The sequence below is a fragment of the Artemia franciscana genome, chromosome 11 (assembly GCF_032884065.1).
Source record: "Artemia franciscana chromosome 11, ASM3288406v1, whole genome shotgun sequence".
In the NCBI taxonomy this organism is placed as follows: Eukaryota; Metazoa; Arthropoda; class Branchiopoda; order Anostraca; family Artemiidae; genus Artemia; species Artemia franciscana.
The window spans coordinates 20,425,498-20,441,666 of NC_088873.1; the positions used below are offsets into that span (position 1 = coordinate 20,425,498).

Sequence of the window (16,169 nt, forward strand, 5' to 3'; positions counted from 1 at the left end):
GTAAAACAAACAATAGATATTTAACAAGTTTAGAAAACCCAAGATACCCATACAAAAAAGTATGTAGGAATTTATTTCAGGTGGGGTTGGGGAGAGGAGCACAACTTAAAAGGATGCATGAATAGACAAATTCTATAGATTTTTTTCCATATCATACTCTTTTAGTATTTGGTTTTGCAACTATTAATAAATAAACAGTTTTGGTTTATCTTTACGTGTCAACTTGTAATTGTCTCTAAACTAAACACAAAGTTCAATGAGAATCATAGCCACTTTATTTTATTATTGAACAAAATATTATTAAACCCACTATATGTGAGTAAATTATTTCGCCAGAGTTCAAGTTCTGTGCAAAAGGAATTATCATATCGTAATTATACAGCTATTTTTTTCACCTGATTTACCAGAATCTATTCTAGACTCAAAAATAATAAACTGACTCACAGCTGTGCAATATATAATTTATTTACCCTACTACAAACAATCTGAAAATGAACAAAAGTTATGAAAAAAACTTATAATGAAAAGAACCAATTGAAAACCCTAATGAACAGCAACTAAACTGGAAACATCAAGGACATTTGAAGCATTGCAGAGACCATGATTCATGGATCACAGTTGTGGACAATGAATACAACTATCTCTATCAGATTCAAAGACCTTAGAGGCCCAACTAAACCCTATCTACCAACCCTTAATGGATTTAACTGAGATGCAACACATCCTTCCGATATATACAGATGACAACTATGGTGCTTTTCGCTCTTCGAGGTCCTGTTAAACACCTGGAACTTTAGCTGTGAAACACCTAAAGCAATTGACAACGTTTGGCTCAATAAATTCCACCAGCCTGTCGAGTCATTATACTCACAACAAGATATTTGAAACCACTACCTTCCTCCTCCAACAAAATTCCTACCAAATTTGATGGGATGTTACGCCCTTGCTGCTAAGTGTGCAATGAAAAAAATTTAGTAACCTCCTTTCCTCTTCCCAAGGAAGTCAAAGAAATCATGTGATTCAGGGAAAAAATATAACTATGATATTAACTGTTACTTTTGACAAAATCTAGCTTGGATTAAATCACCCATTTTGGTAGATGGCCAAATAAATTTAATCTGAGTAGACCTAACCTCTCCCTAACTCTTTTCCCTCCCAATAATATTCAGATTGGTTCAAGACTCAGGAAAGGCCACAATTAATACATTAGCAAGCTTGAATTAAATAACTTCACTAAAAGATGCCTTAATTTAAACCACTTGGTGGCCCCTTCCCCCTACAGACGTAGTACCTGGTTTCCAACAAGGTAAAGCTTGGAAATCAACTCTCACTTTTCAACAATTTTTTATGAAATCCAGCAACCCGATATGACCCAGTTTTACAGCAGCATTACAATGAGTAAGGTTAAGAATACAAGGAAATAAATTTGCTGCTTCGAGCTTGTTGGCTCGTTCATAAGAGACTGCTAGGTTAGATTTCACATTTTCCAGCTTTTTTTTAATTTCATCATTTGTCTTAGCATTGTTAGATAACTGCGTAATAATGTTACTTAACTGTACTTGTATGGCATCAATGCTATCCGAAAGTTCAGGAATTGTATTAACTTTCTGCGAAAGCACCGGTAATAAATCCAGTTTAAAATTAATGTCTTGCAAGAACTGGGCACTTTGCATTTTCTCGGCCTCTCGTGTTTGGACTGCCATTTACACCCTTATAAACTTATCAAAGTGCAAAATGTAACTTTATCACTCCTTGATTTGATCCAGTGTCGTTAATTAGCAATAAGACTTTTTTTTCACCATTCGAAAAAATCACAATATTGGCTCAAAGCCACGCGGGAGAGAAACGTTATTTCAATCTTGGTTTAAACTAGTTAGTTACACAATTTGTCTAAATGTAAGCATGGATGTTATCCGAAAGAAATGAAATCTGGTTTTGTTGTTAACTCCTCGAACTCTGAATGAAAACTGATGAAAACAGCTAAAAATATTTTACACAAAATATAAAGAAAAGGGTTGTGACTGTGTTTACAGCCCAGTGACATGTCTTCCAAGTTAGAGTGTGCCAGGATAGATGCAGTTTAAGCCGACTTGGTAACAGTGACCACAGATAGGTATGATCAAGGGGACAATTCCTCTATAGTTTAGAGTAGACACTGCTCCACAATGCCAATTTCTTATAGAGTATGTAAGTTGGTTGGGTATGACAAGCAGCATCCTAGCATAATGATGTTATATATATATATATAAAAATAAGTTGTCTGTGTGTGGATCTGTGGATCAGGTGACGTCATGTTTGTTCGCATATGACGTCTGAATTATTTCACACTAATACAAAAGAAGAAAAAAACTAAAAAAGGTAAAAACTACAAAAAAAAACTAAAAGAAAAAAAAACTAAAAAAGCTAAAAAACTAAAAAAAAACTAAAAAAAGGTAAAAATCTAATAACTAAAAAAAAACTGAAAAAAATAAAAAAAGGCAAAAACTACAAAAAAAATAAAAACTAATAAAAAAACTAAAAAAGCTAAAAAACTAAAAAAAAACTAAAAAAACTAAAAAAAGGTAAAAAACTAAAAAAAACTAAAAACTAAAAAAGAAAAAAACTAAAAAAAAGGAAAAAACTGAAAAATAAAAGAGAAAAAGAAAACTAAAAAAATATGAATAAATATATATAAAAATAAGTTGTTTGTGGGTTATGTCTGTCTGTTTGTCGAGTGACGTCGTGTTTGTCCGCATATGACGTCTGAATTATTTCACACTAATACAAAAGAAGAAAAAAAACTAAAAAAGGTAAAAACTACAAAAAAAACTAAAAAGAAAAAAAACTAAAAAAGCTAAAAAACTAAAAAAAACTAAAAAAAGGTAAAAAACTAAAAACTAAAAAAAACTGAAAAAACTAAAAAAAGGCAAAAACTAAAAAAAAATAAAAACTAATAAAAAACTAAAAAAGCTAAAAAACTAAAAAAACTAAAAAAAGGTAAAAAACAAAAAAAAACTAAAAACTAAAAAAGAAAAAACTAAAAAAAAAAGGAAAAAACTGAAAAATAAGAGAAAAAGAAAACTAAAAAAATATTAATAAATATAAAAAATATAAATATAAATATAATATAAATTAGCAATCAACAAAGCACCGAGACACAAATGACGACCGGGACACAGGGAGTATAAATGACGACCAGGACATGAGTAAAAAAAAAAAAACTAAAAAAACTAAAAAAATGGTAAAAACTACAAAAAAACTAAAAACTAATAAAAAAACTAAAAAATCTAAAAATCTAAATAAACTAAAAAAGAAAAAAAAGAAAAAAGGAAAAAAATAAAGGAGAAAAACAAAACTAAAAAACGAATGTATATACAGACCGGGACACCGGGATACAAATGACGACCGGGACACAGGGAATATAAATGACGACCGGGACACAGGGACACAACTACAATGGGGACACCGGGGGGCACAGGGGGATATAAATGACGACCGGGACACCGGGACACAAGGAATATAAATGACGCCCGGGACACTCAAAGAGAAATCACAGACTGGAACACCGGGACACAAATGACGACCGGGACACAGGGAATATAAATGACGACCGGGACACAGGGACATAACTACAAAGGGGACGCCGGGGTGCACAGGGGGATATATAAATGACGATGGCGACTCAGGGAATGGTCGATTAGCAATCACCATCAACAAAGCTCAAGGGCAATCATTAGAATCATGAGGTATAGATCTGAATACGGATTGTTTTCCCATGGACCATTATATGTTGCATGTTCAAGAGTCGGTAAACCTGACAATCTATTTATATGCACAGACAATGGGACAGCAAAGAATGTTGTATATTCGCAAGTTTTACGTAGTTAAAAACATATATATATATATATATATATATATATATATATATATATATATATATATATATATATATATCTATCTGTATTCACAGATGGGACATAGGGACACAACTACAATGGCGCGTAACTAATATGGCGCGTAACGACTTACGCGCGCGGGGGGGGCTTGTATACATATATATTAATCACTATTTATGAGACACTGATGATGGGCAGCTCCAGTTGTATTTTGAAGGTTTGGCTTCCCATTTTTGTTGAGTTTCCTTTTAAAAACGTCAGCTAATGTTGAAGACACTGTCTCCTTGCTTAAACAGTTCCAATCATTGATGACCCTTTGGCTAAAGGAGTCTTGTCTGATTCTAATATTAACTCTGGGCTTATGAAGCTTCTTAGAATATCCTTGTGTTTGTCTTTTGTTGGGTAACTGGGTAAAGAGCTTATTTTGGGGTTGGTTGACAAGTTTATTTGTGAACAGTATGTCACTCTGCTTGTGTTAGGAAGTCAAAGATGGGAGCTTTATGTTAGATAGCCATTCACTATATTGTTTCTTACCAAGTCCAGAGATACATTTGATGGTCCTCCTTTGTACATCCTCAATTAACTGCATATCACCTTTGTAAACAGGACCAGCAAGGCAGGTTCCAAAGTCAAGAACTGATCTCAAAGTTACCTTGTATAGCTTCAAGAAGATTCCATGTGACCAGCTAGTAAGTGCTCTTTTAATAAGTCCAGGCTAGAATTTGCTTTCAAAACAGTTTGTGTAGAGTGTTCATGGAACTTCAGAAGATTATCTGTAGTGACTCCCAGGTCTTTCCCACTTGTGCAAGCTTGGAGAGGAATGGGGGATGATGTCTGGTTATCATTCATAGCATATTGAAAGAGAAAAGCCACCTATTATGGTGGCATTTTGGTTTTGGTTAAAGCATCTGCTATTGATGGCTATGAGAGAATTACTAGTAGATCTGAAAACTTGCTTTGGCTGTCTATTTATTTGAAATGTGGGAAGAAATTAATTTTGGGTGTAGTGTATATACCTCCACAGAATAGTTCGTACAATCAAGAAAATACTTAGGAATTTTAGGAGAAGAATTTTCGTTAATACAAGAAAGTTATAAAGATCTGGATTGTGTGTTAATGGGGGATTTCAATGCTTATACTGGCCTGGAGGCTGAGATTCCAGATGTGTTGATCCCAGATTTAGGTGATTTTCTCCCAATTTGTTGTAGAATACCACAAAGCAACAAGGATGAAAAAAGGAAAAATAAATGTATGGGGAACAAAGCTCCTGGCGTTTTGTGGGGAACATGGTCTGATGATTGCGAATGGTAGGTTTGGGAATGATAAGGGCAGGGGCGAGTTCACTTGCCTTTCGGGTCCAACTCCAAGTGTTTTAGATTATGTGCTAATTAATAAGCAATTTTTACCTGAATCAATAAATATGGGAGTATTAGATTTTGTTGGATCTGATCATAGAGCTATTATGCTTGAGGTAAAGATTGGGCCGTTTTGTGAACCACGGTTCACGAGTAAGAAATTTCTATAATGCAGATCATAGAAAAATAGATTTAGAAAAACGAATTAGAAGTGATCTAACAGATAAAGATATTGAGGAATTTAGAAGGGAGCTATTGGACTCGCATGTAAAAAATAAGTTGAAAGCGTTAGAAGACAATGAAAAAGATGCACATAGTGTAATTATGCTGTTAAATGAAATAATGGGCAGTTGTGCAGAATCATGTGGCCTGACTAAAAAATCAAAAAAGAATGAGGGATATTTTTGACTTGGATTGCAAGTTAATGAAAGAAGAAGCAAAATATTTATTAAATCGTTTGAATGAATTTGATAGCGCGGAAGATCAAAGTCTTTTCGTTAATACAAGAAAGTTATAAAGATCTGGATTGTGTGTTATGGGGGATTTCAATGCTTATACTGGCCTGGAGGCTGAGATTAGATGTGTTGATCCCAGATTTAGGTGATTTTCTCCCAATTTGTTGTAGAATACCACAAAGCAACAAGGATGAAAAAAGGAAAAATAAATGTATGGGGAACAAAGCTCCTGGCGTTTTGTGGGGAACATGGTCTGATGATTGCGAATGGTAGGTTTGGGAATGATAAGGGCAGGGGCGAGTTCACTTGCCTTTCGGGTCCAACTCCAAGTGTTTTAGATTATGTGCTAATTAATAATTAATCAAAGTCTAAAATTGGCTAAATATAAAGATAAAAGAAGAGAATATAAAAGTTTAATAGAAAGAAAAAAAAGAGTACGAGAATAAGAAGAAACTGGATATTGCTGATGATTTTAGAAATAAAGATCTTAAAAAGTTTTGGGGCTATATAAAGAATGATAGTAGAAGGAGAAATGTTAATACCCAGGCTGTTCTGGAAGCTGATTCATGGCCTGATTACCTAAATAATTCAGAAGGTGTTTGTGCAGATCTTCAGGAGGTAGCGCATACCCCAGAGATGGTTATTTATCCCATGAGAGAACATGATTACGATTTAGTGGGTGATGTGAATGGCCAAGAGATTAAGTCAATATTTAAGAATTTAAAAGGTGGTACTGCTGCGGGTGTTGATGGTATACCAATATTGTTATTTAAGAATTTTCTTTCCATTTTGATGCCGATAATTGTTCTTCTTTGTAATAAGGTGTTAAGGTCAGGGCAATGGCCAAGCGCTTGGAAGACATCATTGTTTATACCACTTTTTAAGAGAGGAAACCCGAAGGCTCATGAAAATTATCGTTTAATAGCACTTGTCCCTGCTTTAAGTAAGGTTTTGGAGAAAATATTAGATACCAGGCTTTCCAATTGGTTAAATAAAAATAATTTAATACATGAGGAACAAGGAGGTTTCAGGACAGGGTATGGGACGACAGATAGTGTGTTTATTTTAAAGGCATTAATAGATAAATATGGAAAGGGTAAAACTTGTCTTTATGTGGGATTTCTGGATCTCCATAAGGCTTTTGATAGTGTCGACAGAGAGTTATTGAAGGATACCATGCTAAATATTGGCCTTCCCCATTCATTTGTTAGATTGATAGTGAGCATGTATACTTGTGTGAGTGGAATCATTCAAGTTGGTAATAGGTTTTCGAAGCTTTTTGATATTAAGCGGGGAGTAAAACAGGGCAGCACCCTTTCACCTAAGTTGTTTAATATTTTTATTAATGATGTTGTTAATTTTCTAGAGAATAGATGGGCTCCGAAAGTTAGCCTAGGGACTCAAAAACTATCTCTCTTATTATTTGCAGATGATATTGCTTTGGTGGCTAATAAACCGCAAGATCTACAGACTCTTTTGAATCTCATAGAAGAATATTTGCATATAAAAAAGTTAAGGCTGAATACTGAAAAGAGCAAAGTTGTTATTTTAAAAAAAGGAAGGTTGGGGACGATGAAAAATATACATTTAAATTTAATAATAAGGAACTATTTACAAGTAAAAGAATAAAATATTTAGGCTTTATCTTATCGGAAAATGGAAGCCTAAGGAGTCATGTTGATGAAATAATTAAGAGAGGTAGGGTGGCCATGTCAGCTATATTTAGAAACCCGACGATAATAGGGATCAAAAACCTAAAAATGCATAAAAGAATATTTAACACAAAAACTTTACCCGTGACAGAATATGGAGCAGAGATATGGGGTGGAGAAGCGGTGCAGCAACTGGAGTTCCTTCAGCTCCAGTATTATAAAAGAGTGTTTGGTCTACATCAGACAACTCATTCACAGATTCTGTAAGGTGATATGGGCCTGTTTTCTTTAAAGCTATGTAGGTATATTTTAATGCTTAGATTCTGGTTGAAGTTAACTAAGAATAATGAAGATAGACTAGTAAGAGCAGCATATGAAGAGATGTTGAAATGTGGTTTAAAAACCTCATGGCCATCCCAAATTAAATCATTACTAGAAAAAGTAGGAATGCCTTATTTATGGAATAATGGCCTTTGCTCTCGTGATGTACCAACAAATTTAGAAAGCCAGGTACGATTTATATTAGAGAGTCAGGAAATTCAGCATTGGCAAGGGCTGGTTTTTGATTCTACAACCCTACAACATTATAATCAGGCAAAACCTAGTTTTGGGGAGGAAGTTTATTTTAAATTTAACTTACCAGCTATGATTCTACGTCGTTGGATTCAGCTTAGGGCAAATTGTCTTCCAATCCAGAACAGGCAAAAAACGTTCGACAAAAATAAAATGATAGTTGGTCCTGATAGGCGGTATGTTTGTCCCCTTTGTAAAGATGATGATGAAGACTTGGATCATTTTCTCCGGAAATGCCTGGTGCTCTTGGATTTACGGGAAATTTATTTGCATAGGATTAATTTGATGCTTCCGGGTATTCTACAAAATAGTAACCCAACCACAATATTTCGAGTGGGAGTATATATAGGTAAATCTTTAATAAGAAGAAAAAGTTTTATATGATTAATTTCTTTTGTAGTTAGATTAGGTACTTTTTGCGTTGAATTTTGTTTTTTTTTTTTGTGTGTGTTCGTACTGTTGTTAATTTCCTTGCTTGTTTGTTATTTATTTATATTTTTGTGTATATGGCCCACGGGTTTTTGAAATACACTTATCTATCTATCTATTTTTAGCTGCCATCCCGACAATGGAGCCAAATAGATCCAACATTGGTATTTTGCTCTGAAGTGTGAATTAAGGTAAAAAAAATATATCCATGATCTTTTTTCTAGCAAAAAATACAGGATTCCAATTTTTTAGTTGCTAGTAATCCAAAGCTGGAATGAGTGTGGAAAACGATGGATGGCAACCATGCTCACAATTCTTCAAGCCGGAAGCTATATTTCAGGCCAAGGAACTATTATGGTCTCTTGCCAGTGTTCCCACATGCATGACCAAAAGATATAATCATCAAGACAATGTCCTGGACTTGATCCGAGTTTTAAGGAGCTGTGACAAAAAACACGTCTCCCTCCCTTGTTTTGCAATATCAGAACCCGATGAGGTCCCTATACTCTCCAGTGAAGTAACCGCCACCATCATGATAAAAGTCAACAAGCTATGTATGACCTTTCAAAGTTATGTTGCTTCTGAGCGTGCTTGAAACCTAACCCCCACTGCAACCCTTAAGCCCAACCTTTTCCCAACAAATCCCACCTATGCTGTCGTTTTAAAGCATCCTCCAGCAGAACTTGATAACCCTGCCTCACATAATAATTTCTTGGAAAGTAAGTGTGGTGAGTCTTGCTCTCATATTGTAGATTTGAAACCAAGAAAAAATGAATTGCGCATTGTGATGAGCAATAAGAAAGCAGCTCAGGCACTTGCATCTGCCCTAGCAAGAGAAAATAAGCCTGGTGCTGTCAAAGTCTCTAGTCCTTTGTTCTATGGTATAATTTGTTTCATTCCCGAGGATGTCTTTGCTGATGACCTCTCCACTTGTATAAAAAAAACTGTACCAAAGCTGAGAGAATCCATTCCACTTGGATGTACAAACTGCACTTTAAAAGTAAAGAACACCTGAATAAGGCTATCTAGTCTCCTCTTACGTTAGGTTATGAGAGACTAAGAATTTTCGAATATAAGTTTCTCCCACTGCAATGCTACAATTGTCAGCAGTATGGTCACCCTGCGTGTATATGTCCCAATCTTGTCCATTGCTCCCAATGTGGGGAATGACATGCCAACTCAAAAGAGACTCCCTGTACTAACAAGCTTAAATGTGCCCTCTGCAGCTCAAAGAACCATCCGTGCTACAGTAATAAATGTCCTGTTGTCCAGAAAATCCTTAAACAATAACCTTGACAAATGTATTCATCGCTAGCTGGAATATTAATGGTGGAGCATTAGATAAGATTCCCCTTATCAAGAGCCTCATGCTATGCAATGATTTCGCTTGCCTGCAAGAACATTTTCTCATTTGTGAATCTTTAAACCTGCTTCAACTTGGCAATGTAACAAAGTGTCCTTGGTTCCAGCCAAGACCTCAGAACAAGGCAGACCCTCTGGTGGTGCTGCCATACTTGTTAATAAGCATTTAGAACCAACCCTTTATGTAGAGGAATCTTTCTTTGTTGCTGTGCAAGTAAACACAACAGTGGTTTATTCCATCTACATGCCAATGGACTACCAGGACCTCATGTCAGACAATAGATTTGCCTGAGCCTGTGCCAGCCTTGCAAGATCCCTAAGCTCTTGTGCCTCTTTAGGTTTGTCCATAGTGGTTGCTGGTGATATGAACTGTGACTTGTCCAATGCAGCCAGCCCCAGAGCACAACTTTTGCTTGCTGCATGTGTGCAGAGTTGGCACATTGACAATGACTCTCCCTTCACTTAGATCCACAATTCTGTTCAACGTTGTCCTTGGACTTTATGCTTTGTTCTCTTGTGTTTACTCCCCCTGAACCATGCCATGTCAATTTTTCTTTTGGTGCAAATCTTGAACAGTTTTGCCATTGATAGTTCCAAGTCTCAGAACCACAGTAAGAGTTGCAAATGGTCAGTAAAGAAGGAGAGGAATAATATCAATAAAATCTTGCATGCTAAAGTGCTGGACAATTTTGAAAATCAAGATACCCTTCCAGTTACACCAGTCAACCCAAAGAAGAGAAACAAATCCTCTTAAATGTCTACTGTAGTGAAATAATGCACACTCTTCATTGTGCTGAACTTGCAGCAGTGCCTTCTTGTCGTGTTTGCATTGGTTTGGAAGTAGTTCCATAGTCCCTGAACCCTGATCTAGTGCTAGCTTGTCAAAGATCCAAGTTCTGGCTCTGACTATGGATGGAGTGCACTCAGCCTAAGCAGAGTAACCAACCAAGTTCACATATTTGCAAAGCGTCAGTTTGCCAAAAAAACTTGCCAAACATAGAGCAAACATAATTGATATGCATAGCCAGTCTCTTCACAATAATCCGATAGCTGTTTGGAAGTTTGTAAAGCAGAAGGCTGGTATTGTGCTGCTTAATCAAGCTGCTCCTACTGACAATGAGCTGGTAGAACACTTCAAAAGGGAGTTTGCTGCTCCAAATGATAATCTTGAAAGAAAGTTCAACCTAGAGCTTGATCAGGGCCTCAAGTCCCACAGTTGTGATCTTGGGTTTGTTGTGAAAACCCAGAATATTTGCAATGTGATACTGAAACTGAAGAAGAAACATTCTAGTGGTGCTGATCAGTTATGTGGTGTGCATCTTGTTCATGGGTCTCTGCCCCTTATTATATTACACCTGTTAGCAAAAAGGGTAAAGATAGCACCAATTGCCTGTTGTACAGCCCAATCACTGTTTCTCCTGTGTTGTGCAAGCTAATGGAATCCCTTGTGATCAATATGTTCAATCAGACTTGCTCCACACCAGAAAATCAGCTTGATTTTAAAAATGGTCATAGCTGTGAGCACATCCACTCCATCCTTGCAAATGTTATACTCAAAACTGTCTCATCTGAAGATCCACTGTTTCTTGCCAGCCATGATATCAGTAGAGCTTTTGACTCTGGAATCCACCCACAACTTTTACAAGTGGCACTTCTTTGGGGTATGAACAGTTCTGTAATAGCTACCCTTCAAAACATGTATGGGAGATTAAATATAAAGATTAAGTCACTTTCTGGTAAAAACTCTGATTTAATCCTTCAATTGCTCCAAGTTGCAATTTAAGGGTATTGTTGAAGAAGCGTTTAAAATGGAGGAAGTTAAAGATGTGCCAACTGAAGGGCATGCAGTTCAAATTGTTAGAGTTAAGAAAGATCATACATTGATCTTGGATGAGATAACTTTGACTGCAGTGCTCAGTCAGGAGCATTCAAATCAGAGACAAACCTCTAGCACTCATTTCCATAGCTGGAGCATCTAGAAAAGGAAAGTCATTCCTTTTAAACTTCATGATGCAATACCTGAAAAGACAGGGATGCAAAGAATGATCCAGCAAATGCTCCCCTAACAGGATTCAGGTGGCATGGAGGGTCTGAACCTCAAACGGAGGGAATTATGGTCTGGTCGGAAGTCTTCATGATGGACGCCCCAGAAGGAGAGGTTTGATAAAACGCTTTCTAAAAGACGTTGACTGGGAAAGTCCTGACTATCTTTTGGTTGATACTCCTCCTGGCACATCTGATGAACATCTCTCTATAGTTCAGTGCCTGAAACCAGCTGGATTAAATGAAGCAGTTGTTGTTGTTAATTGACAGGTCCATTTCTGTACATAAAGGTATTCAACAAGGTGCTATAAATCTCACCACTGCTATTTAACAACAGTGTTATTGATGCCCAGAAGAAAGTTGATATGAGCTTTATTTTTTGTGGCTTGGACCTATCACTTTTGAATTATGCTGACAACATTCTTAATTTGAGTTGAACCCTGGCTTTAATAGACAAGAATTTTGCAAGTTTAAGTGAGGAGTATAATGATATTAGTTTAAATTTCAATCTGAGTAAGAGTGAATGCTTTAAGTTCAATTCTAAACAACCAGGTTCTGATAGTACCACAGTCACTTTGGGTGATTTTGATATCAAGCAGGGCTACTTGGGCATTTAAGCAGAAAGGCTAGAACAGCTTATGGACTACTAGTTAATGCTAAAACACGTTAAAGTAAGATTGTTTTGGCTAGACTCTATAAGGCTTAACAATCCCTCATGTCCTAGCCCTAGCTCCTATATGGAAGCTATTTAGCCTGCCATGACTGATTTGCAGACAATCTGTGAGCTATATTACAAGTATGCAAAGTATCTTCTAAGTCTTCCTGTTTGGGCTCTTAACTGCAAAGTTACACAACTATATGGTGTTACTGATCCATTTGTAGCTGTGGACCAACAATGTGCTGTATTTGTTTCATCTTTAGAGTGTAGTCACTCATACTTTCTCTCTTTTCTCTTTTTTTTCCTTTACTCCATATGGGAACTTTTGTGTCATTTTATATGGGTCAATCCAATTATTGATTGATTGAATAGACTTTCTGAATTCTAGCTGTTAGAAGGAAAATATTCTATGGACACCACAAGGCTATCACATGAATCTAGCAGATACAGGATTTTGTCCTATTGCTAGCAAGTGTAATTTAAGGTTCTTGATATTTTCCACCTTATTCCTGTATTAGTAATAGCAAGATGCAAGATCAGTTGATTTCAAAATAACTGCATCTTCTACTCCTCTATCCACGTTCTACTGGAGAAAGTTCAGAATAGGGGAAAAAGCTAAACATTTCAAAGGTTCAAGATCAAAGTCCATTTTCCTTGCACATTCATCAATCCAAACCATTAATAAAGGAACCTAGGAACAAGGGATGTGTAAGGACCCCCTCAACTATTCCCCACAATTTACAGGTAACTTAATAACAGCAAGTACAGTGCATTGCTTGCAGGAGGTTCCTTCCCCTCTCCTACTTGTACCCAGTATACTTTATAATAATATGAAATCAAAAATAATCTATGCTCACTGAAATAATTCAAGTTTAAGCCACTGAATTCACTCTGAATCTAGGTCAAGTTGAACTATAGCAAATATTATGAAATAACACCTGAATTAGCTATGGTTACTGAATTAATTCAAGTTCACAGCACTTAATTAATACAAGTCCAAAGCAGGCTTTATAATCCAATAAATCCAAAGAGGTGTTTGCACTTTGAAGACTAGATGAAGACTCAATCTAATTGTAGCTAACACAATTTGCATGTAGCCTTGCTATGCTTAAATCCCCCCCCCCCCTAATAAACAAATATATAATCAAAATTACATTTCTTATCTATAACCTACTCTCAATGCATTATTTTTTATCCAATCTATGTAGGCTACCAGTAAATCAAATCAACTGTGACAGAACCAGAACAACAAGTGATTGGTGACAGGATAAATTTTTTCACTGATCATATTATTGACTTACAAATAAAATGAACATACCACTTGATGTGGTTTTTTATGTTCTTTACAAATAGGGGTAAAATTCTAGTTTAGTGACTTCTTGCTATCTTGGAAAGGGGTTAGGTTTTGAGAATAAAACTTTTGGGAATGGGTCAACAGGCCAAAGTATATCCTGGGAAGGTATTTTAAAGTACCCACCTCTACTCCTTCTCCCTCTAGATGGCCCTGAAATTTGCCTACATGACAGGTCTATGCCTATTTTTTATACCTAAATTTTGAGAAAACAACATTTTACCATAATTTTCAGTTATTGTTAGTTGCTTTGTCTCTGCCCTTAGTTCTGAAAATGCAATTCCTGTTATTTGAGTAGAATTCTGACCCATATCAATGTTTTTTTTTTCAAAATTTAGGAAATGTATTTGTATATCTTTAAAACCTTATAAATTGGGATTGAGCAAAGTTGTGAAGCTGAAAACAATTTTGTTGTACTTCATTCAAGCAGAAGATCTATTTTGCAAGGTTTCACTTTTATAACACACATATTTTTAAAGGTCAGGATCCTCTAGAGGGAGAGGGAGTAGAGGTAGGTACTTCAAAATACCTTCCTGGAACATACTTTAGCCTGTAGACCCATCCCTGAAAGTTTTATTTTCCTAACCTAACCCTTCTCTGAGATAGCAAGAAGTCAGTAAACTAGAATTTTACCCAAATAGGCTAATAATTGCTTCTATCAAAAATTTGAATTCAGGCCTTTTTCAGCTCTTGAACATGACCAAATTTTTCCAGTTTTGGGGTATAAAAAAGGCTTAAAACATTGATTTCAAAATTATTATTTTATTATAAATCCATTTTTTTAATATTATATAATCCACAAGCACTGATTTGACATAATTAAGTTGGATAAATAAATTTTACATTATTTTGCTGTTTTCTTCTTCCTTGATGCCAAATGTTCACTTAAGTATGCATTTTCAGTAAAATACCAAAAATATGAAAGCTGATGGATGAGGGTGTATGCTAGATAAATATCACATGAGGTTCTAATCCCAAGAGGTAGGCCTGTCTAATTTTTATAGATATTCAAAATGTCAACAAATTCAGATTAAGTTTCAAGAACTGAAAAAGGGCTTAAATTTGCAATAGGCTAGAAGCAATTAACATATTCATAAAAGCTTAAACAAGGCATTGAGTGGTACCTATGGTCACTTTATTTGTAGGCTTAGTCAATAATATGAACAATTAAAAATTTACTGGTGGCAGAATACATTTGTCCTATTAGGACAGGGGGGTAAAGTGTAGTAGGGCTGCATCCAAACTGTGTAAGATACAATTATTATGCTTATTATGAAGCATGAATTGTTTTCTTAATATGTCTCATGTTAAGAAAAAATATAGTAAATTCTAGTTAATTGACTTCTTGCTATCTCAGAAAGATTTTAGGCTAGGAAAATGAAACTTTCAGGGATGGATCTACAGGCTAAAGTATATCCCTGGAAGGTATTTTAAAGTACCCACCTCCACTCCTTCTACCACTAGAGGGCCCTGAAATTTGTCTACATGACAGCTCTATTTACCTATTGAAATTTTGACAAAACAACATTTTACCTTAATTTTCAGTTACTAGTTGCTTTTTCTCTGCTTTTAGTTCTGAAAATGCAATTCCTGTTATTTTAGTAGAATTTTGAGCCATATTTATGTTGTTTTTTTTTTAATTTAGGAAATGTATTTGCATATCTTTAAAGCCTTATAAAATGGGATTGAGTGAAGTTATGAAGCTGAAAAAAATTTTGTTGTAGGCTACTTCAATTAAGCAGAAGATCTATTTTGCAAGATTCACTTTTATAACACACATATTTTTAAAGGTCATCAAAGGTCAGAGCCCTCTAGAGGGAGAAGGAGTGGAGGTGGGTACTTTAAAATACCTCACTGGGATATACTTTAGCCTGTAGACCTATCCCTGAAAGTTTCATTTTCCTAACCTAAACACTTTCCAAGATAGCAAGAAGTCAATTAACTAGAATTTTACCAAAAATACCACGTAACCTATTAATTCTTGAAATCTATAATGTTCAGAATGTCTCTAAATCATACTTGAAGGTCAGGGACCTATTAGAACCCTGTTAGTAACCTATCACAATGAGCACACACATTCTCCAATTTGCAGAAGTTTTACTTTTTCTAGTAATGGAATGTGATTTTCATTGTGCTTTGGCATTTTCAAGGGAAATAAAAAAAAAAGGATCCAAAGACAAAAACATAGGCCAACCTCTCTATTTTACAAATCAAAATATTTATCTCGTTGTTGTTGTAGAGAAAATACGCTCGGCTTTCGCCCTCTGCGTCACCAAACAATAATTAAACTTAAAATCACAGAAACGAAAAGAACATACAAAACAAATAAATCAAATCATCTTCTCTTCTCACCACACTCTTGTGACTGAAAAAAAAAAAAAAAAAAAAAAAAAAAAAAAAAAAAAAAAAAAAAAAA

At 35.4% G+C, this 16,169-nt stretch overlaps 1 protein-coding gene across 4 annotated transcripts in view; it reads right to left on the minus strand.

Annotated features, from left to right (window-relative positions):
• Positions 1-16,169, minus strand: part of LOC136032947 (splicing factor 45-like) — a 40,901-nt gene that overhangs the window by 19,258 nt on the left and 5,474 nt on the right. The window contains exon 1 of one of the 4 annotated variants that reach the window (XM_065713425.1): positions 15,948-16,030. The exons of 2 other annotated variants lie outside the window; for them this stretch is intronic. The gene's annotated coding sequence lies outside the window, so the exon portion shown is untranslated. Of the gene's footprint in view, positions 1-7,977; positions 7,998-15,947; positions 16,031-16,169 lie in introns of those variants that run through there. One more of the 4 variants, XM_065713428.1, reaches the window with a different exon arrangement.